The 22,409-nt window shown below is 43.7% G+C and overlaps 1 protein-coding gene across 12 annotated transcripts in view; it reads left to right on the forward strand.

Annotated features, from left to right (window-relative positions):
* The window catches only part of AGAP1 (ArfGAP with GTPase domain, ankyrin repeat and PH domain 1), a 634,072-nt gene that overhangs the window by 146,704 nt on the left and 464,959 nt on the right, over positions 1–22,409 (forward strand). The window contains exon 1 of one of the 12 annotated variants that reach the window (XM_039494094.1): positions 3,177–3,495. The exons of 10 other annotated variants lie outside the window; for them this stretch is intronic. The gene's annotated coding sequence lies outside the window, so the exon portion shown is untranslated. Of the gene's footprint in view, positions 1–3,176; positions 3,496–22,409 lie in introns of those variants that run through there. One more of the 12 variants, XM_039494098.1, reaches the window with a different exon arrangement.

The following is a 22,409-nucleotide window of genomic DNA, read 5'->3' on the forward strand; positions in this document are numbered from 1 at the left end:
AGCACAGTGGAAATTGTGGCATGGATTATTTTTGGAAGATTTTGCAATAACCAATGATGCTGAACACTAAAATGTCTTAGTGTTAGGTTGTATGAAGTGGTGGTGTAGTTGTGTTGGTCCCTCCCAAGATATTAGAGAGACAAGGTGGGTGAGGTAATTTAAGCTGTGTAATCTTGAAAGCTTCTCTCACCAACATAAGTTGGTTCAATAAAAGATATTACCTTACTCACTTTGTCTCTTAGTGTTATGTTAATGTTTTGTGACACTGTGTTACCTAGTGAAAGTATTGTGTGCTTTCATAAATACTGTATGATTCAGGACTACTTTAGCCCTGAAAAGCTGGAAATATTAGTCTGGAAATGTTAAATTTATGATGGTTTGCAGTATAGTGGAGTGAAATGATTAAATGTATTGTAACTAGCACTTATAGCAAATGACCATTTAGGGGAGGAAGTGGCATTTTCAGTATTCTGAAAAACTTCATATAGATTTAAAAGCTTTATCTTACTCTGGGAGTAGAGCAGCAAACATCTACCCAGAAAAGATGTAGAAACTGTTAATATTTGCTTTTTTTAATCCAAGTGCATTGGTGTGACTGAAGTGTGCAAACACTATTCTGGCAGCAAAATGAGCTGTAAAATACAATGAATCACAATGTTACAAAAAGAAAGGTTACATCAAAAGGAAAGGATGACTGACCTTAATTCACCCTATCATGTGAAGTTATTTTAGTGGGTTCCAACTAGGGTGACCAGATGTCCTGATTTTATAGGGACAGTCCAGATATTTGGGGCTTTTTCTTACATAGGTGCTTATTACCCCCTATCCCTTGTCCTGATTTTTCACACTTGCTCTCTGGTCACCATAGTTCCAACTAATGAATGATCTATTAGATGTGTTACACTACATGGGGACATTAATAACACAGGTAGTGGCTGTAATACAGAATCTTCTTGTTTGAAGTTGCAGTAATTTTTTGCATTCAGGTGAAGTGGTTTGCCCAATACTAAGGTTATTGTAGCACTGAAATAGATGCATCCAGTTTCTGTTTTGATTTAGTTTTGAAGGCATAATAGGGGCTATCATCTGCAAAGCTTTGGTTTGCTTTCTTGGTGTTGTTAAAATGTTCTTAGCTTCTCTAGTTTACTCTGTTCCCCCCCCACCCAAATGTGTGTTGCTTGTGAATGGTGCCAGATTTAACAGCACTGGAAAATGAATTCACTATCTATGCACCAGATAGGTCATGAGTAGAAGCACTTGAAGCTCTCCCACAGTTTTTGACCTGCCAATGAGTTTCATCCCTGACCTGGTGGCATCTACAGGGATGAGAATATAGCTCATTCTGGATATCCTTTCCATTTTTTGGCTTCTAAGAGACTGACTAGCCTCAATGCCAATTAGTCCCCTTGATAGTTCACTGAGTATGTGACAAACTCAACTTGCTTTACCCACCAATCAGCTGTCTTTGGGAAATGACTGGAGACCAACAGGTGAAAAGCTGCATATGCCAGGGTGGGTTCCATGTTTTTTTAAATCCCTGAACATATTGATATCAACAAGTGGATGAGGAATGATTGGAGGTGGTCTGAGATTTTTGTAGGGCCATTAGATGAGTGACTTCACTTTGGAAGCAGTGATCTGGCAGGGACAAGAGGAACAATGTTTTCTCTCTCTTGTTTTGTTCTTTTTTAAACGTGGAAAGAAGAAGCTCTTGCTGCTGTGCAATGGGCGTGTTTGGGTTTAGCCTAATCATTCCACAGAAGAGCCGGAATCCAGTCCAGCATTTCAATCCTGCCGCCGCTGCTTGAGGCTGAGCTCTCCGAACAGTGTGTGGACTATCTGCTGTTTCCTGATGCTGGGGGACTCGGCGGTGCGCTGATTGCGGTTGGAGGGGATGTTTGTCTGGGGGGTCGGGTTACTCTGACCCTCTGCAATTGGCGGCAGCGGGCGTTTTCGTTTTAAACATCTCCCTCTCCTCCATTCGGGGCAGCTGATTGCGGGGATAATTCTGCGCGATTTTCCGTTCGGAGCGCGGAGGAGAGGGAAGAAAGATCAGCGGATTTGCTCAGCAAAAAGGACACAAAATGTGCCAACGTGCAATCCACTGTAAACAATGAAATTGCAGGCGGCTTCGGCTCTAATCCGATGGATACCAGAGCCCGCTTCTGCTGAGCGATGCATTTCGGGATCTGCAGGAGGATGCGTGCAGTTACTAGCTGGATTTTAAGCGGTGGTGCGGGTTATTTTAGGGGCGGCTGAGAGCGCTGGAGATCGCATAGATGGACGTCGCGGAGAGACCGGTGTAGCGGTGCCGAGAAGCGGCGTGGGTCGGCGGGTAGGGCTGGCGATGTGAATCCTGCCTGCCAGCCCCTGCGCCCAGCGAAGTGACTCCGCTTTGGGGCCGCCGGAGGCGGGATTGGTTGGCGTCGCCGCGGTCTCTGTGGCTGTGCCGCGGAGGGAGCGCTCGTCGGGGCGGCCCGGGCATGGCTCGGCTGGCGGCGGCTGCCTGACGGGCGGAGCGGGGCGGGAGCCATGTACCTCTTGGACAGCAGCGAGCCGCCCTCCGCCGCCTCCCCCGAGAGGATGCAGCGGGGGACCCCGCAGCGGAAAACCGTCTACCGCATCTCGGTGACCATGGTGAAGAAGGAGCTGCTGGCAGCCGAGGGCAGCGCGCCCGGCCCCGGCCTGGAGCCGCCTCGCCCCCGGCGGCGGGCAGGGGCCCCGCCGCCGGGCTCCGCCAGCCTGACCCGCGCCGGGCTCTTGCTGGAGGAGGCCGAGGAGGAGGCCGAGGAGCTGCCGCCCAGTCCCGGCGGCTTCCGCCCCTTCAGGACGCTGAGCACCGGGCAGCTGGAGCTGGGCCGGCTGCAGGTGGCCAGGCGCGCGGGGCGCCGCTTCCCGCCCGAGCTGGCCCGCAGGTGGCCGGGGCCGGCGGGGAACGGGAGCAGCCCCCGCCGGGGCCAGAGCCGGGCGCGGGTCCTGGGGCGCCCCCGGAGGACGGGCCCGCAGCGCGCCCGGCGGAGGCTGAACCGGGGCTGCGGCGGAGCTGCAGCTTCCGGCACTGGGGCGGCGGGGAGCTGGCGCGGGCCCTCTGCCGGGACAAGCGCCACAGCAGCTCGGGCTGCCTGGCCGCGCCGCCCGGGCCCGCGGCCGCCCGGGCCGAGCCGCCGGCGCCCGGCGCCGAGAAGCGCAACACGCTGGACGTGGGCGAGGTCCTGAGCAAGGCGGAGCCGCTGGAGCGCTGGGAGCGCGGCAAAGGCAAGAACCGGACCCTGGATAACAGCGATCTGCAGCGGCTCTCTGAGCGCCTGGGCCGGGGCAGCGCCGCCTCCCACGAGCACAGGCTGCTTCGCTTCTTCAGCGGCATCTTCACCCGCACCCCCTTCGGCAGCCCCGGCGGCCGCTCCCCCAGGCCCAGGGGCTACTTCAGCAGCCTCCGGAGAGCCCCCGCGGATGCGCAGTCCAGCAGCGAGAGCATCAACGGCTCGCCCCACAAAGGTGCCCTTCTTGGCTGGCGGGGGTGCTGGCGGGTGGGCCTCGCAGGGTGACTAGCAGCAGCCCTCTGAGGAGACCGTCACCGCGGCTGCTGCTGCTCCTCTTACCCTTGTCCTCAGTTGCACTTGTAGGGCGTCTATTAAGCGCTGCCCGCCACCTTCTACCCAGGTGTAAGAGGGACCCGCTTATGATGAAGGCAGCTTGCATAAGGAGTGAGGAAACACCTGCCTGTAGCTTTGTTCACTGCCAGGATAGTTGAATGTGACCCAAGTGCAGCTCGTTCATTATATAGGGGGGATAAAGAACGCCTGTGTTGCTTTTTTAAATAGGTTACTAGGTCACTCCGTGCTGTACTGCGGTTTAGAATCCCTTTTACCATTTGGCATAGTAGAGAAACCGTGGTTAAGTCTATTCTAGAATACTTCCAATATTGGTACGTCTATTTTAACAGTTTGATAGTGAGGGCAGGCAAAGTATCTGTGTTTGTCCATAGATGGCTGCTGAAGCTAAAAAGCCATGCGGATATCAGCAGTGTGACATATTCCTTTTACACATTCCATATAAATTAGAGCTTGCAGTAGTTAAGTATTATAAACTTATCTAGAAAATAATGGCGAACGTCTGGGACTCAATGCTATTGATCTTTTTGGAATACAAAAGTAAACTACCTTTTCAAATTAAGTTCATGGAAAGTAAGAATAATTGGGACAGATTCCACACACTGAAAGCAGTTTGTAAGGCCGTCTTTTTAAATCTGGCCTGGAATGAGTTGTCTACTCAAAAAGAAAAAACATTAAAAATCAACCTGAATTTGTTATGCAGCATTAGTTTAAAAAATCATATTTTTCTACTTCCCAATAGTGCTATTTTCTGGAACTTTAATAGGTAATCATAGATTTAATATGGCATTAATTATATCAGCATCTAGACTAAAAATACTCCAAAGAGATGAAGAAAAAAGGTTATGGACAAATAATAGCTTACAACTGAAGTACCTCCACTGACACAAAGGTTTTTAGCTTTTTCTTTGCATGTGCAATAGAAAATGTTTTCAGTGTGTGTACAGGTGGTGGTTTATTTTGAAGAAGTAACTATAACTTTTCATCCTTAGCGAAGTGTTGCAGATCCAGTGACCCAACTGTACAGGTGTAAATAAAGGCTGCATTCTTTAGGTTGTAGACATCATTATAGCAAAGTTGTAATGTAGGCAACTAATAACTTCATGCATAACAACACTACATCAATAAAATATTAAATATGTCCATGTGGGATTGCGGCAAATGCTACCCTAACTTGTGGTCTGACCTCTGTAAAGTTGAAGTAACCACAACAAAGAAATTAATTTATTTCACACAGCTTTTGGTATTAGTTTCATGCCAAAATGCTTAAGGTGTGTATATATATGGAAAGTACAACATTCTTACATTGGGGGTAAATATATAAGGTGAAAAGGACCCTTTCATCCATCTTATAAAGAGGTATGTTCAGTGTTGGTTAAGCAAAAAATATTTCCAGTGACATTTTTTTTCCAAATGCAAATACCGTAATGCTTGGCAGTGAAAAATTTTAAACTAATCGCAACCCTTAATATGGGTTAATTCTTACCCTGCTTTAAAAGTTTGTTTTGCTGTACTATATATGTGTAAATAGAGTTAAATGTCATGCACTGTTTATTGTGTAAGTCCCATTTTTGTGTTTTCAGCTCTGGAGGGTGGGTGGGTGTGTGTTATTTTTAAATTCAGGAACAATCTTTATTTTGTTTTGCCTCCAACCGTAACTCCATCCTCCTCCTCCAGAAAAGTGTATTTGGTTTCCATGCTGTTGTTGTTTTTTTTGTTGGTGGTTTTTTCTCTTTGTTGTTGTTACTACCAGCAATGTACTTCTTTCCAAAAAACACATTTTGAATTTAGTCTTCAGTTTTGGGCTGGTGCTTCTTGGTATAATGCCAAGAAATTCAGGTTTAACTAATTTTGTCCTTTATTCACCCTCTTTGTTTTTGGGTGCTGCTAGGGCTTTGGAGCTGACATGTCAAATAAGTTCCAGTATATAAATAGACGGTGGCAAGATAAGAATGGAGTGGCAGTCGTTAACTCTGCAGGCTTTGACTCCTGACAGTTCAACTCTGACCCTTAATGTAACCTTTACGTTTTGCTGCCTTCGGTTTTTAGTAGACACCAATGATATTTTAATGAGTGTTATGGGAATCAGAGGTTGAAGTAATGACCAGCAACAAACATCACAAGTAGCAATGTATACAGGAAGGAGAGTTTCCATCTCATTTTCTTTTTTGTAGAGAGAACTTAAGTTATTAAAGCAGCTTCAGTATCATCTAATTCAGCTTTCTATGAATCTTATTTTGCAGGGTTGGTATTTCTAATTTTGGTAGACATGAACTAAAAAAAAAATCTATGCACATTTTGTATATGTTAAGACAAAGTGCTGAACCAAAACAAGGTGTGTCTAAGGCAGGGATTCTTAAACTGGGGGTCGTGGGGGTCGTATGGTTATTACATGGGGGGCCATGACCTGTCAACTCCACCCCAAACCCCGCTTTGCCTCCAGCATTTATAAATGGTGTTAAATATATTAAAAAGTGTTTTAATTTATAAGGCGGGGTCGCACTGCAGAGAGGCTTGCTATGTGAAAGGGGTCACCAGCACAAAAGTTTGAGAGCCACTGGTCTAAGGCATGTATATGAGTAAGAAAATAGATGGCTTCCATGCCAGTACAGTAACTCCTTGCTTAACGTTGTAGTTATGGTCCTGGAAAATGCGACTTTAAGCGAAACGATGTGAAGCAAATCCAATTTCCCCATAAGAATTAATGTAAGTAGGAGGGGTTAAGTTCCAGGGACATTTTTTTTCACCAGACAAAAAACTATATATTATATCTATATACGCACAGTATACGTTTTAAGCAAACAGCTATGATGATTGTGAAGCTTGACTGAGGTGGTGAAGTTAGAGGGTGGAAGAGAGAGGGATATTTCCCAGGGAATGCCTTGCTGCTAGATGATGAACTAGCACTTGTCTGAGCTCTCAAGGGTTAACATATTGTTGTTAATGTAGCCTCTCACAGAAGGCAGCACGAACACAAGGGAGAAGAGACAGCATAGGAGACAGAGACAGACAGACACACCTTGTGTGTAGGGGAGAGAGAGAAATGCACACTGCCCCTTTAAGTAAGCTGATGCACTCTTAAGTGTGTTGTCTTTTTAAATGGATCAGGAAGTTGAGACAGCAGCTGCTGCCCCAGGCTTTGTCTCTCTCTGTCCGTGTCCCCCCTCTGCTCTGTATGGAAATGGGGTAAGCAGGGTGCAGGAGAAGCGGGGAGGGGGACACCCTGACATTAGCCCCCTCGCCCCCTGCACAGCAAACGGGAGTCTTTGGAAGCAGCTCCAAGGCAGAGGGCAGGAACAGCACATGGTAGTGGGGGGAAGGACAGCTGAACTGCTGATTGATAGCCTGCTGGGTGGCTGCAGCACAGGGAACTTAGGGGAGTGGGGAGCTGATGGGGGGCTGCCGGTCCACCCTGGTTCCAAGCCCCCACCAGCTAGCTGCAACGGGCTGCTCTTCCTGCAAGCAGTGGACAAAGGTGGCTGCCAAACTACATTAGAAGGGAGCATTGCAAAACTTTAAACAAGCATGTTTCCTAATTGATCAGCAATGAAACAATGTTAACCGGGATGACTTTAAGTGAGGAGTTACTGTATAAGGGAAAGGAAATTGGTACCTATCATTCAGTGTTTACTGAACGTTTTATTTGTGTGGCTTTTGTTTTAAAATTGGCTGCTTGTCTCTAGGTAGTGTGTTTGGCTGGGAACCTCAAATTTCTAAACTTTTTGAAGCAATAGAAGGATAGAAAAATACTTTAAAGCAAAATTACTTTCCAAGGTTAGGTAATGATACTTTACATCAGTGTTCTCCCAGCTTTAAAAAGTGGCGGGTCCTTCAGGAAAACTAAGTCAATTGTGCTCCCTGCGATCCCACCATGTGCTGGTGAAGGTTCCATACCCATTCCTGGCGATTTCTTTGCCTTGCCCTTTTCCCCCTCCCCACCAGCTTTGGGAAATGCATGATTTGATACTTTCCCTTCTTTCTAACATGCTTTGAACAACCTGAATTAGTTAATGTTGGCGTTCAAAGTATCACCAGCATCAGAGTTACACCCTTCAAGTGGATGGTGCGGTTCTCACCTCAGCTGTTGTTTAGGCATTGAGCTAAAGCATGCAATTTTCAAAAGCACCTAAGTCCCATTGAAAGTTAAGACGTAGGCTCATAAATCACATCAGTGCTTTTGGGAAAAAAATGCCCAAAGACTTGACTTAAAAAAAACGAGGCCTTTTTGCCACTTAGACAGTTGTTTGCATCTGCCTTCAGGAGGTATGTGTGCGCCCTACATTTTGTGATGCTCTGCTTTGCATATTGAGCTAGTCATTAGCTCACTCATGGTTTTTGTTTTATATGCATCTTATTTTTTGATAATTTTTTAGAAAAAATCATGTATTTGTGTGTTCTAATGCAAAACCACTCAAGGGTTGAGGAAGGAACCAAGAAGGCAGGAGTCTGGGGCCTTAGAGATTTTGTACTGGAGCTGTTGATAAAACAAATCACAATGAGATATTGAGATCTAATTATCCTTACAAGCTCTTACCTGAAATTCCTCTCTAGGTCAGAGACCTAGGGGAATTTCATAGGACTCCATAGTTTACACCATTAATTTTTTGCTTTTGTGCTCTGACCCAGAAATCCCCTTCTTTCCAAGAAGCTTATGTTCAACGACCCTCACTTTGAGCTAGGGATGCTTACATCTCAGTAGTTTAAATTAGGGTCTAAAACATAATGGATAGAAAATATTATTTCCATAGTAATTTTCTAGTCAGTAAGGATTAGCTGTGTGTTTGAATTAGAGAGTGGGCTTTGTCCAGACATTGTCATGATAAAATAAAATCCAAGTGATAAAGGGATTCTAATCATCTTAGGCATGGTCATGGATTGGTTAAGAGGTTTTATTTTTATTTATTGGGGCGGTTCTGTGTCAGGCAGAGTGGATGCCAGCTGTACTGATACAGCCAGATGATTAAAAACTGAACTGGTATTAAGGTCACTGGCTGCATTAGAGAGAAAGGGGAAGATTAATGTTTGTGCACTGTTCAAGTATACACCAGATGCCAGCAGTGGTGGCTTTCACATTTTCTGTTTAGACAAAAAATCACATTTTAATTTCTAAGGTTGCTCTGTATTAACTTGACTGAATGAATGGTATTATGAGCTGTGTAACTTTCTGCTCAGGGCCACAGTCTTGACTGAACACTGAATGCTACAGTAATACAACTGATAGGTAATTTTGCATGTTCGGTTATTGCATGCTTTCCCCTCTTCTGTCCCCCTCATGCCAAGCACTGTTGGCTAAATGAGTACACCTTTTGCCTGAAATCTGGCATTTTCTTGGCTTATGTACATGTCAGTTGTAATATTTGGCAGATCAAGAGAATTATGAAGCTTATCTAGATCAGTTGCTCTCAGTTTTTCCAGACCACTGTACCCCTTTCAGGAGTCTCATTTGTCTTGCGTACCCCAAGTTTCACCTCATTTAAAAACTACTTGCTTACAAAATCAGACATAAAAATACAAAATCGTCACAGCACACCATTACTGAAAAAATTGCTTACTTTCTAATTTTTACCATATACGGTAAATATAAAATAAACAATTGGAATATAAATGTTGTCCTTTCATTTCAGTGTATAGTTATATAAAGCAGTATAAACAAGTCATTTGTATGAAATTTTAGTTTCTGCTGACTTCACTAGTGCTTTTAATGGAGCCTGTTGTAAAACTAGGCAAGTCCCTAGATGAGTTGATGTACCCCCAGGAAGACCTCTGTGTGCCCCTGGTTGAGAACCACTGAGCTAGATGATTAGACCATTAGCTACCCAAGGTCTAGAGCATAAAAACACCATCTTTCCTCCCCTCTTTCTCCCCCCCCCCCCCAATCTTGCACTGATCTTTGATGAGCTCAGATTGCACCAGGTAATGGTGATGTGTTTTTGTTGTTTAGAGCTCGGCAGCATGGGTCCAAGCTATGTAGCAGGTCAGAAAGTCCATTGCAGGGCATTGGTTTTCAGAAATATACTTGAGCAGCTCTGGTCACTTCCTAAGGCAAGACAATAGAGCTCTAAAGTGTTTGAAGGTTACTGCTAATAGAGAACTTAAAACCTGTGTGGTGCAGGCTATTGCAGTTTCTAAAAGAACTTAGTCTGTTGACACTAGAAAAGTGACCCATTACTGACAACTGTTGGTTCACCCTTTCCCCCTTCAGCTTGTGTTGTTGAAAATCATTTAATTGCTACAGTTAACTGACATTTCACATTCATTGAGACCAAAACTTACTCTGATCTTAGTTTTATGTAACCTGTTAGCAGTCCCAATTTTATAGATAACGGTACTTGAGAAATTCAGTATTAAAGTTTTCATACCATTAATGCCAACTTCTAAACACTGCATTTAACATGCAACAGTTGTTTACACTGGAACGTTATTCTTCAGTTGTGTTCCTACTATCATGTTTCCAAATAAGTGTTTTGTAGGGAGTGCAAATTAACTGCCGGTGCACTGTGGACTTGTTTCATTCCTGATGTGGGTCAAATATAAAAAGGAGCGTTATCAAAGATTACAAATATATCAGTTTTGCCCTTTACAATACTGTTAGGATTTTCTCTAGGCAACTCCAGTAAACCTATGGTAGAGGGAGGTTTGTATGCCAAAAGAATCCAGAGTGGACATTTTTGTATATGAGCAAAAGAAATGCCATTAAAAATCTAACTTGAAAAGCAGATATCTATTCTGTCTTACGAACACAAAGTTAACTTGAAGGAACTTTAAAAATCAAGTATTAGCTGGACTTTGTTTGCATATCTCAAACACGTACAATGACAGTGTTTGTTGTCAAATAATTCCACAGTGTGTACAAAACTCCAAAAGTTTCTTGTAGCAAACTATCCAGCAAGGTTAATTATCAGAGGGGTAGCCGCGTTAGTCTGGATCTGTAAAAGCAACAAAGAATCCTGTGGCACCTTATAGACTAACAGACGTTCTGCAGCATGAGCTTTCGTGGGTGAATACCCACTTCTTCAGATGCAAGTGGTGGAAATTTCCAGGGGCAGGTTTATATATGCAAGCAAGAAGCAAGCTAGAGATAACGAGGTTAGTTCAATCAGGGAGGATGAGGCCCTGTTCTAGCAGTTGAGGTGTGAAAACCAAGGGAGGAGAAACTGGTTCTGTAATTGGCAAGCCATTCACAGTCTTTGTTTAATCCTGAGCTGATGGTGTCAAATTTGCAGATGCCACATTATTTTATTGGAACTTTGTGTAGTTTTTAATAAAATAACATGATCATGGGAACAATGCATACAGGACCTAATTTTTCATAGATTGCTTAACACCATAACACATTTAAATTCAAAAGGAGCTTGTAGGTATTCCACCTTTAAAAATGAGGCCCATGAGCTATGAAAGCACATTTAAGTTTTGTAAGAAAATAATTGAATTGTTTACTGTTACACATGAGCATCCTGGTGAGAAAAGTAATAGGTATACCGTTGCAGATGACCAGTATGAGGGTGAGTTTGATACTTAAAAAAAGGGACAGTGCACTTGATTATAACTTCTTAAATTTTCTGTAATTTGCAGTTGTTGAGGATGCTTTTTAAGGACTATCATTAGTTCATATAAAGTTACCTTGATGTAGAGTTATTGTAATTACCAAAACAATGAACATAATTATAACTTGGAAGGAGACTCTAAAGACTTGGTTTTCCCTCAGTTACATAGCGTGTATCTGGAGAAAATCTAAGCCCAAGAAACATGTATATAGCGTGATTGTATTCTTTTGATAGTAAAAATTCATTTGGGATCAACATTAAGATATTGCAGAAAAATGTTATAGTAAAATATTTATAATAATTACTAGATGACACATGTCATAAATCCCATATCCATGACAGTTGGATTTTACAAATGAAGATTTTTGTACAATGTTAAAAATTGTGTACTAGTTTCTAAGACAAAGTCTGACTCCTACTATTTTAATTCTGAGAGCTTCAGTTACCTTCATAGAGTAATGAAGGGCATTTTGGTTTAGGAGAGAACAGTTTATGGATGTGGCCTTTTATCTCTGGAGCTGCAGTAAACTAAGAATGCAGTCCTTTGGAGCTGAAAGGAATCTAGCTGTTTGTTACTGGCAGTCCATATGCAAGCTTCTTAGCATTTGCTAGCTTATGTAATTCTGTCTTATGTTTTTATTCGCCATTTCAGGGTTAGGGGCACTTTGGGAGACAGATTCCCAGTTTTGGATATGTATGAATTAAACTTCCTCTTTCTACGTACAGTACCATGACAGATTTCAAGCAAATTGCTATCTTATATGAGGTTTTAAATGCTAATCTTTATTGAAGCGGGAGTGAATTTGAGATGCCAGGAATCACAAGTGGAGGGCAGAAAGCACTGTTCTGATTGCTACCAACTCCAGTATTTCTGATTTGCTGTTCATGCACTGATCGCTTCAAATTTCCATGGATATGAACTTGTTGGTGGGCTTGTCCAGTTAATTGGAGAAATAACCCGTTAATACTGTCCAGATTTCCAGAAATATTTCCCAGCAGCTGTCGTTCACCCAAATTGTTAACAATTTGAAACCTCTGGGTAAATATATTTTAAGAGGTGATTCTTGTAACACTACTGCTAGTTTTGGCCACCTATCCTCATGATGATAATTATTTCACTTATTCTAGTCATTAAGACAGGAGGAAGCCATATATTAAAATCTTCCTTCTGATTTGAGAATTCTTTCCTTATGGTACATAGTATGTATGCCTTTGGGGAAAGGACTGCTGCTTCCTCTGGTTTGTAGAGTGCCAAGCACACTGACACTCAGTGAATTTGTTTCCCTGTACATATGCACATAGTTGTCTACTAGGGGCAATCCTCCAAATTAGTCATGTCCCGGGAGCCTGATGTTTTGGTCATCACTGTACTATGATGAGCCCTAATTTCAGATTGTTGTGCTGTAAACATTACTGACCACAAAAGTGTGGTACTTGAGAAGAAAGCTATGCCCCTTGCCTCTGAAAATCAATCCATTTTAGGAAAGAGGTTCAGAATTACTGATGTTTATTCTGAGTAAAACTGTTCTACTTATGTGGACATTGTTATTACATGACTGATTGAGAAACTGGGACAGTGCCCCTAGTATTCCTTATGCAGTTGCTTCACTCTGGAATCTTCTGTCTTGACAAACATTTTTATATATGTTGGCAAGGGAGATTGCTTTTCCATCTCAATCCCTAGATCCCATGCAGAAAATATTTCATTGTGTTAATAGAGAACATGAGAATTAACTCTCTTGTACCTGTTTAGAGTCAACTCTATTTCAGCTGTTAAAATGGAACTTCAGGCCTGGGTAGAATGTTTGACAAGTTGGCTTTATTATGCACAGGACTTGAAAAACATACCTGACACTTACTAGCTGGAGCCCAGTAGCCTGTTCTGCCATGCTAAGGGCGATTAGAATAAAATAAAAGTTGTGGACTGTTGTTAAATAAAATAAGCAACCTATTGTCAATAACTTTACTATTTCAGCTGTAATAAACATAACTTGTAACTACCTCTTTCTGTTAAAATGTCAGTTTATTTATAACCTGAAACTATATTCTCTCTGATTTGTAAGCACTGGGCAATGGTAAAGTGAGAGTGAGTGAGCTGAGACTTGTTTAACTGCTTCCCTGACATCTCTATTGTTTGGTGCTGCTTACTGTTCAGGGGTTCTTTAATTCTGATAGTTCAGTAACCTGGAGAGTCCTCAAATCCAGATATCAAAGAGCCTGGCATCCATCACTTCTGCTTCATTTAGCTGTTCAGGAGTCACTTGCTTGGGAAAAAAGGGAGTGAAAGTCTACCTTGTTTTGGAAGGCATTCAGTACATTCTTGGCCAAGGTATTTCCAATATAAAAGGAATAGTGCAGGGGTCGGCAACCTAGGTGACTCTAGGTGGAATATGTTGGTAATATCTTTAGTTTCCTGCCAACTGAGGTGGAGTTTAAGTGGGTATAGTAAGAGTACCCTGAGCCATCTATTTCCCCAAAGTTCTTACACTGATATTTTTTTGAGATTCTTCTTTGAGTAGATGCAGACATGTATTCCAAGTAGGGGTGTGCACGCCCCGCGTACTGGAGATGGAGACTTTTGCCTAGCAGTAGCCGTAGAGGGGCGGCGCTCACGCCTCTTATATGTAGCTCTTACTCTGGCTGTATGATGGGGCACCATCCCAACCCCCCTCAGTTTCTTCTCACTGGCCCATCAGCTGGAGTCAGAGCTCTTTGTGGTAGTTTTCATAACCTCGCATTCATTCTTTTAGCCTAGCCTACTGACCATAGTTAAGAGTACATTTTAGTTAGTTAGGATTAGTTTATACTGTACATGTGTGTAATTTACTGTGTAAATTAGAGTATACAGCATGCTCCCTGGTGATGCCCTCACTGGGTTTCAACCATTACCCTGCATGTGGAGTGACGATTCCCAACAGTGACCCCCACATGCAGTGCTCGCCCTGCCTTGGCGAAGCCCGCCTTAAAGAGTGCTAGTCGATCTGTAGATTATTCAAGATGGGGACTCAGGGGGTGCAGGACCTTTGCCTCAAAGAGCACCTGCTTGAACAGGCCTTGCCGCCTGACCTGTTACGTAGGTTTACCTTGGGCCACAAATGGCCTTCAGGCTTGGATAGTGCTGCTGCCTCTTGGTCCAAGGCAGGAACCTCTCCAAAGAGGCACAGGTGCTGTTCTCTGTCGTTGGTGCCAGAGAAGAGGTCTCAGAAGACCGATTGTGAGTGATCCAGGTCCCAGGGCCACTCTTCTGCTTCCCATAAGAAGAGTACGGACTGATCCCTGCAAGCTTCCCTTGGTATAGGCTAGGGAGGGCAGAAACCCCATACCTTCGACTCTGGTTCCTGGTATTCATTGAGTCTGGTAAGGGTTGGGACAATGGTGGCACCGATGGTGTCTGACACTGTCGTACCATGCTGTGGTGGATCTACTCTACCTTTTGGTCCTGTCTTCACTGCTTGTCCAAGAGTTCGCAGAGCTGGTGCTTGTGATAGCTCCAGCAGTTGGAGCATACTTCCAAACTCTCGGGCCCTTTGGTTCTTGAACTGTGACGAAGTGGGAAATTTTCTCAATATTTTGTGTGAGTGCTGCATGTTCAACTAGGTGGTGGGAAGGGGTTTTACTGTTGCAGAGACCCAGAGGAAGGTCTGACTGCCACCTGGACCCAGACAATGGCCAGGATGTTTTGTAACCTAGCAATTGATGACCCTTGAGACCACCCTCTGCAAGAAACCACCAGGCTGCGACCAGCTAGAGAACAAAGATGGACCAGGGGCCATTAGGTGTGGTATAGTGTATGGGGCTGGAAGCAGGTCACATGCTTCTGGACTAGGGCCAAAGGGGTCTTAGCCCACCTAGGCTCTGGAGAGACCCAGAAGGACTATGCCAGGGGTAGGCAACCTATGGCACACGTGCCGAAGGCGACACACAAGCTGATTTTCAGTGGCACTCAGACTGCCCAGGTCCTGGCCACCGGTCCGGGGGGCTCTGCATTTTAATTTAATTTTAAATGAAGCTTCTTAAACCTTTTAAAAACCTTATTTACTTTACAATACAACTAAAAAAATTAAACAATAGTTTAGTTATATATTATAGACTTATAGAAAGAGACCTTCTAAAAATGTTAAAACTTATTACTGGCACACGAAACCTTAAATTAGAGTGAATAAATGAAGACTCAGCACAGCACTTCTGAAAGGTTGCCAACCCCTGGACTATGCTGTAAGTTCCTATTATCTATGCTGTTCCAGTCATCCAATGAGCCCTTCTGTTTTTACAACGCTAAGAGTCGCTCCAGTCTGAGGAGGTTGGGGTTGCATTGCTCCCTTTTGAGCATGCAGGTCTTCCCCAGCGGTCCTGTTTGAGTGGGCTCATGGAGGGGAGCTCACGGAGTGCGGCAGGCGTGCGGCAGGCTCAGAGGGTTTGGATTGAGGAGATGCTGAAGCCAAGGGGTTTACCCCAGCAAGAGGATAACGCTCTCAAGGGATCCTCCCAAGAACTGTTCCAGAGCCATGCAAGAACTCTGGACCAGTTCTTGGACCTCATTGCTGTCAGTCCAGCCTCCCATGGCGTTTCCTCTCCTTGCTGACGACCTTGTGCCGGACCGCAGCTGCACCCTGAATCTGATGATCAGTTTCCTACACCTTACAGCATGGGTGCTGCATGGCTGAATGAGGAGGAAGAGCATTGTTCGGAGGCTGTCCAACAGATCCTACTTAAGAGTTGGAAACCTTCGACTTGGATGGCCTACTTGGTGAAGTGGAAGAGGTTTTCCATTTGCTCTTTGGCCCATGAGACCCAGCCAGTGGAGCTTCCATCCAGGACATGTTAGAACTGAGTTTCTCAAATGTGGCCATCAGGGGCTTTTCTTGCAGCCACAGCTCCTGGGCTGTGATTGGGGGGGGGCGGGGGGGGCGGGGAGGCAAAGTAGTAGCCCCTTCCTGTTGCTCCTGGATGCACTGCCTTAGTGTTGACTGCTGGGGCCACCAGCAGTGGTTGGGCCCTGCTTCCCCTGTCCTGGGGCACAATGCTGGAGGAGCAGGCAGCCGGTGAGTTTCCCACCTTCCCAGGGGTGGTGGGGTTCAGGCTTTTGGTTTCAGCCCTGGGGTGACAGGGCTGCAGGCTCTGGTCACAAGGCTTTGGGCTCCAGCCCCGCACTGTATCTCCCCTCCTCACCCCCATTCCCTGGCCCCCACTGCCTCCCTGGACCCTACCATCTAGGGCTTAATTTGTCCCCAGGCTTGTTGGCAGGGCTGAGTAAGTCTGCTGTGAATAGTGATTTTTATATATTTGTTAACTCTTTTTACCGCGGACTTACTAGCTAGCAATAAATAAATTACAATGATTTGGCCATGTATATGTGCATATTTATTTGTTTTCCTTAAAGCTAATTAAGTATATTAGGAAAAAGCCACCAGCAAGAATCGGTGGCCACAGTCTGAGGCCACCAAAAATGTGTTCTGAGAATCCCTGTCTTAGAATCCCTACACCTTCAGGAATTGGGCTTGGCACTCAGTTCACTGAGAGTTCACTTTGCAGCAATATCCATATTTCATCCACCTAGCTAAGGGAAATCGTTTTTTCCAACACTGTGGTGATGAAATTTCTTAAAGGACTTGTCCGCCTGCATCCTCCCATCTGAGAACCTATTTGAGTTTTGCAGGCTTCTGGTATGAAGGAGTTAACTACATAGCACAGTACTACAACTATTTATATCCATGTATAGTTGCATAAGTTAGGACTGTTTGCTGGATGCCAGATGAGGATTATAAAGTTAAATGAGTCTTGTTCTGAAGAACGCATTTTGTAAATAGTGTTCCAAGGTATCTGGCAGTTAATGGCCTTTTCCAACCCACGCTGATACCTTTATTAGAAAGGATGCTGGTTCTGCTCAGAGTAAGGAGTGATAGCTAGTCAACTGTAAAACTGTAGAATTTTGGCTACTTAAATGCGCATTCCAGATGTGGTTAATATTATACCTGGCTGGTTTTAGGTATCTCTGAGAAAGTGGAGGCTTCTGATTATGAAATCAACTGCACTGTGGGGCTGGCCTGTTAATGCTACTGAAGAAAATGCACAATATGTCTTAACTATTTTTCATGGAGAATAATGCGGTTTCCTTTTTAACTTTTTGCCCTTTGAAACTTTGTATTTTTGTTCACTCTAGGCATAGCACTGGGGTAGTTAATCTAACTATTGCTGGTGGAGAGGAATAACCTTTGGTGCTCCGTGATGCATACAATAAATTAAGTTAATACTAAATGCTATCACATCAGCCAGTAGTTTCATTTGACATTGCCAACACTAGTCTGGTTTGAACTTGCACATAAGTATTAAGTATTATTGTTATACAAAATACAGTGTTTTTTATTACGCGTCTTAAAAAGCATGACACTTTGAAATCTTTTATTGCTACAGATTTATGCATTTAGTTTAAGAAAATCAGTGCTGCTTAATGGAAATAATCTTGATCCTATCATCTTGCTTTTAATTACTAAAAGTGCAAAAAATTACCTCAAATGAGAACAATATTATTTTTCTTACTTGGTAGTGTGTTGCTGTACCTGAGAATGAACATAAATAAATTAACAGGAATTTGTTCTGTGTTTTAGTCTTTGGGAACCTGAAGTTACTTGAGTTTCTGTCAACATTTAAAATAAAGATGATAAAGAGAGAGCTTTTATTTTTCCACTGAATTAATGTATTCAATGATCTCTGTAAGCTAAATTCTGTTTCATGATTGTCTGTACCTCTGTCGTATAAAAGGTTAGACAATGGGATTCAAAGCCTCCATTAACACAAAGTATCTTGACCCCTAAGGACCTCTTGGGGGACCTTCTCTACATTAGGAAAACAAGTTCTGCACCAGTGCAATCATATTTGTGCCATCAGCAATGGGGGCTCTGGCATAGACACGGGACAGGTGTTTGTACTACATTGTTGCCTAGCTTTGCAGGTTTGTAGATGCTACCTATAGTGTTAGAGTGGTCCTGGTCTTTAGGATGCTTCATTTTTATTCACCATCTTGTTTTCACTTCCCCAGTTGTGCTGCTTTGCTTCACCCCATTCTGTGAGGTGAAGGAAGGGATATTTATTAAGCCTTTTGTCTTCAGCAGTGCTATCGTTGCTTGAAGGAGCAGTTTTAGTACTGATTCATCCTACTGTGTTTGTATTTCAAAACACAGAATGACACTGAACAGCATGGTAGGAGGGAGAGACTGCAGAAAGGGGAGGGGAGACAATATGTCAATGACTATTAAAATAGCTTGTATTCATCCAAAAGAAAACTGGAGACACAAAAGCAACCTGGACCTGAATATGTATCCTGAAATAACAGTGGAAGGGCCAGGTACTGAAAACACTAGCCTTCTCTTTTGTGTCTGCAATTTGTGGGCACAATAAAGCTCACTTGAATGTCAAAGCATCTGATTTGGAGGTTTGGTTAGGTCTTTGGATGTCTAAGTAGCATTAATTGTCCCTGCACTTTTGTGGGCTCAAAATTGCTTTAGACCTGCCTAAGGCTAGGCTGAAAGTTTGGCCCTTCTGGGGCCTTCATTTTTTTTCTTCTTTCATATAATCTTATAGATGGATGGACATAGAGTTGGCGGTGATTCCGAAAGCAGAATCTAGTAGTGCTAGTTGCAGTTGATTGATTGTGCACTCAAACTTAAATATGCTCCTACTATAGTGTTCCCATGTCTAATTGTTTCCTCTTCTGTATTTAAATACCTCAAATCTGGTTGTTCATAATGGTAGTTAAAGTAATGATCCAGCAGCAGACATACATGTGTGGTCTTTGAATTTTTGGCTCTCTGCTAACCTGTTAACACATTTGGCTGCCAACACACTTGCATCAGTTCTGTTGTTAACCTGAAGCAAGGAAATGGCGGGGGGCAGGGGACGTTTAAAAAGAGCCCACCTCAGATGTAGGGCTAATTATACTGCACTGTAGCCACTTAGTGCCTGTAACCGAGTCTTTCATTTCTCCTCGGAGACCAGTAAACCTGACACAACCAAAGAATGCTTGTCTGAAAAACATGTTACAATATTTAAATCCTTGGCATTGACACAGGAGCTGTAGACACTGCTAGACACTGAACTTAGGGTCTCTAAGTTAAAGCCAAAAGGATAGTTACTTTTAAGAGCTCAAGACACTGGGAAACCAATTGTATGTTTAAGGAGTTAAAATTTTCGGTTTGATGGGATAACTCATCCAGTTTGAGTGCATAAAGTTTTTTCCCCTATGATCTCATTTGGAAATTATAGGTGGTCTGGGACAACAGACTTCCTGCATTTTGCCCTAAAAATATGTTCAGGGGGGTGTATCAGGTAACTCATTTTTAGCTATTATGCAGTACTTGCCCCCTCTCCATATAGTCCTGGCTTTTTTTTTATAGTGAAGTATTTTGACTGTATTCAGCAACCCATATTTTAAAGTTCTAGTTAACTTGCTCTGGTGGATGTAACAAATGGACACTAATTTTGCCATTTAATTGTCACCAAGCAAAACAATGCTAGACTGATTAAATAATGTCTGAATTGCCAAACCAAGACTAGGCAGTACCCGCAACTGGTACTATAGATATGAAATCTCTGTCACCGGGGGTGTGAATGAATTTAGAGACAAACCCAACCTCCACCTGAGTTACAAGGTTGGATATTGGGGAAACTGGTGGCAGAGCAAGCCACAGAACAGCACCAGAGTTGTGCTCTGGTCTAGCAGGCAAAGTAGTTTCTACAGCTCTACTGCTTGCACTCAGTGTGTGTGTGGGCAAGGCAGAAAGGAACGAGTGGTCCATGGTGGGAGATCATCTCCCCCAGTTCTCTCCTCCTTATATACATAGCGCCTCTCCAAACATCTGGGGAGCTGTGTGCTGTGGTTCCCATGCACTGCCTTACCCAAATTCTTTGGATGTACTCTTGTCTGCTTTTATCAGTTATTGGATACCCTCTGGACCCACAGAGGGAAGGGAAGACATTGCTTCTTACTGCATTGGCACTTCAGATTGGAAGTCTTAGTAGCTGTCATCAAAAAAGTGACTTGTGTATTATTAAGATGTGTTGCATGTTATGAGATGCATTTCATTTAATTTCTGAGGACAAAATTTACCTACTTTGAGAAACAAAAATTGAGTGAGAGTGCGCGCACGTATACATATTTCAGCCAGTGAAGGCAGCAGATTCCTTTTGTCAGTGAAGCAGGGAGTCAGTCTGCATAGGAGATTTTGGTGCCTAGTGCTTGTCATCCTGTCATGACTCTGTTTCCCAGTTTTTCCTTGTCTTTCTGCCAGAAGCCACTTGAGTATAAAGGCTTTCTTTTGCTACAGCTTTCCTCAGTTGGCCTTGAGATTCAACATGGAGCTGAAGCTCTGCCTTTCTTGCTTCATTCATCTGTGGTTGCACCCATTGATAGTGGGAGCAGTCTGCACTGTGTTCAGGCCTGCAAAGACTTGCAACAGTCAGTTGGCAGCACAAGAACTAGTGGGTGGGAACCAGATAAAAAGGATTATGCTTCCCGGTACAGAGAGAACAAGAATTGGTGCTAGGCTATCAGAGCCAGGGCAGGGATATCAAGGAGGAGCTGTGACTGGTTCAGAGTGGAAGTGAGAGGGATCCCACCCGTTACCCCCCTTAGATCAGAAACATGGCTCAAAATGGCCTATGCAGCCTCAGTTTCCTCATGGAAGTTATAGTTGAATGTCATGGCTGGAAAAGGATTGAAAATCTGGATGCATTAAATCTTTTCCTGAAAGTCTACCATAGAGACATTTCTTGGGTACTATTTATACCTACTGGGGTATCCTCCTACCTTTCCAAGAGCTGACTTCCTGGGATCAGTGGCACCTCTGACTACTCCCATAGTTACTGCTCCATTTCCTCTCACCTTCAGTTAGATCTCCAGGAACTCCCTGGAAGGCTTCCCTCATCGATGATGAGGGACCTGGGTGGATAGAGAGGCCCAGTTCCATTCATGATCACCCTCCCATTCTTCACATAAACATCAGTGCCAGCCTGTATAGGTGGGGTGCCTAGTCCCCTATTGATACAAAGTGGGGAGAGGTAAACATCTTTTAGACAAAGCTCCTTGTATTAGGTGACAGTCCTGAATTATGTTGCTAGATCTACCATATTGGAGGAATCCTGTCACAACCACCAGCAGATCTTCATAAACCAGCCTCTCAGAGCCTGGAAGTTACTATGTCTGCCGCTCTGCTCCCCCCCCCAGTGAAGCCACTGCTGTTACTGCCAAAGCTCTTAGGAGCCCCTTGTGGTAGGCCTGTACAAACACAGAACAAAAAGGAAGTCCCTGTTCCAGAGAGCTTCCAGTCTCTTGCAAGTTGTTGTAAACTTCACTTTTCCCAGAGGATGTGTGGGAGCAGCTGTGAGAGAGTTGTTCTGGAGTCTGGTTGAGGAGAGGAGAAGGGGGCTTTTGAGAGGGGGCTGTGGCCTAGAAGGGAGAGACTTGCAGGAGCTTCTCAACGCCCTGTAAGGCTAAATTGGTATATTAAAAGTGCAATTTCAAATTCTGTATGAAATAATCACATTTAAGAGATTAGACTAATCATTGATTCCCTCCTGTGGGTTTTACAGCCCCTTTCTCTCCCTAAATCAGGCTTAGTTACACTGGCATATTGTACACTTTTCAGTCTTAAAATAGTTTAAATAATGTATTTGAACACATTGAAAGATAATACTCAGGCATCTTCCTCTGAAATCCCAGCAGCCCCACAATGTGATCATGGATCTTGGTTAGAGAGGCTCTGTCTGGGACAGACCAAGCAAATTCAAGGGAGGGAGCTTTTGGACATGATACCTTTTCCTGGTAGGTGCCATTCTGATGTTAAAAACAGGAAACTGCCCCAAAGGAAACTAGAGCTAACAGCCTCCATACATGTATCCAAAAACATTTGTTATGGAGAAGGTCTTCAATGCTGTTGTTCACTGATAAAATATGGTCCTGTCACAGCTCTTCTTTGCTGTACCCTCTTGCTACACCTGTAAGAAATTATAAAGGGATTAGGTCAGAGGGTTACAGATATATATGCAGAATTAACTTGTATTATCACGTTCCATAGGTTGGTATTTTAAGTAATACCATCCTTATTTTTAGAGCAGATAGAAAACTGTAAATAAACTACACCATGTTACAAAACTACTCTTTTTGACCTGAGTGGTTCGCCAAAATTTGGGTTCCTATGGGTTGCTTCCCTTAGGAGGAGAAATTGATGGTGGAGTCAGGTGTTTGATGCAATCCTGTTAC

This window comes from Mauremys reevesii, linkage group 11 (genome assembly GCF_016161935.1).
Source record: "Mauremys reevesii isolate NIE-2019 linkage group 11, ASM1616193v1, whole genome shotgun sequence".
In the NCBI taxonomy this organism is placed as follows: Eukaryota; Metazoa; Chordata; order Testudines; family Geoemydidae; genus Mauremys; species Mauremys reevesii.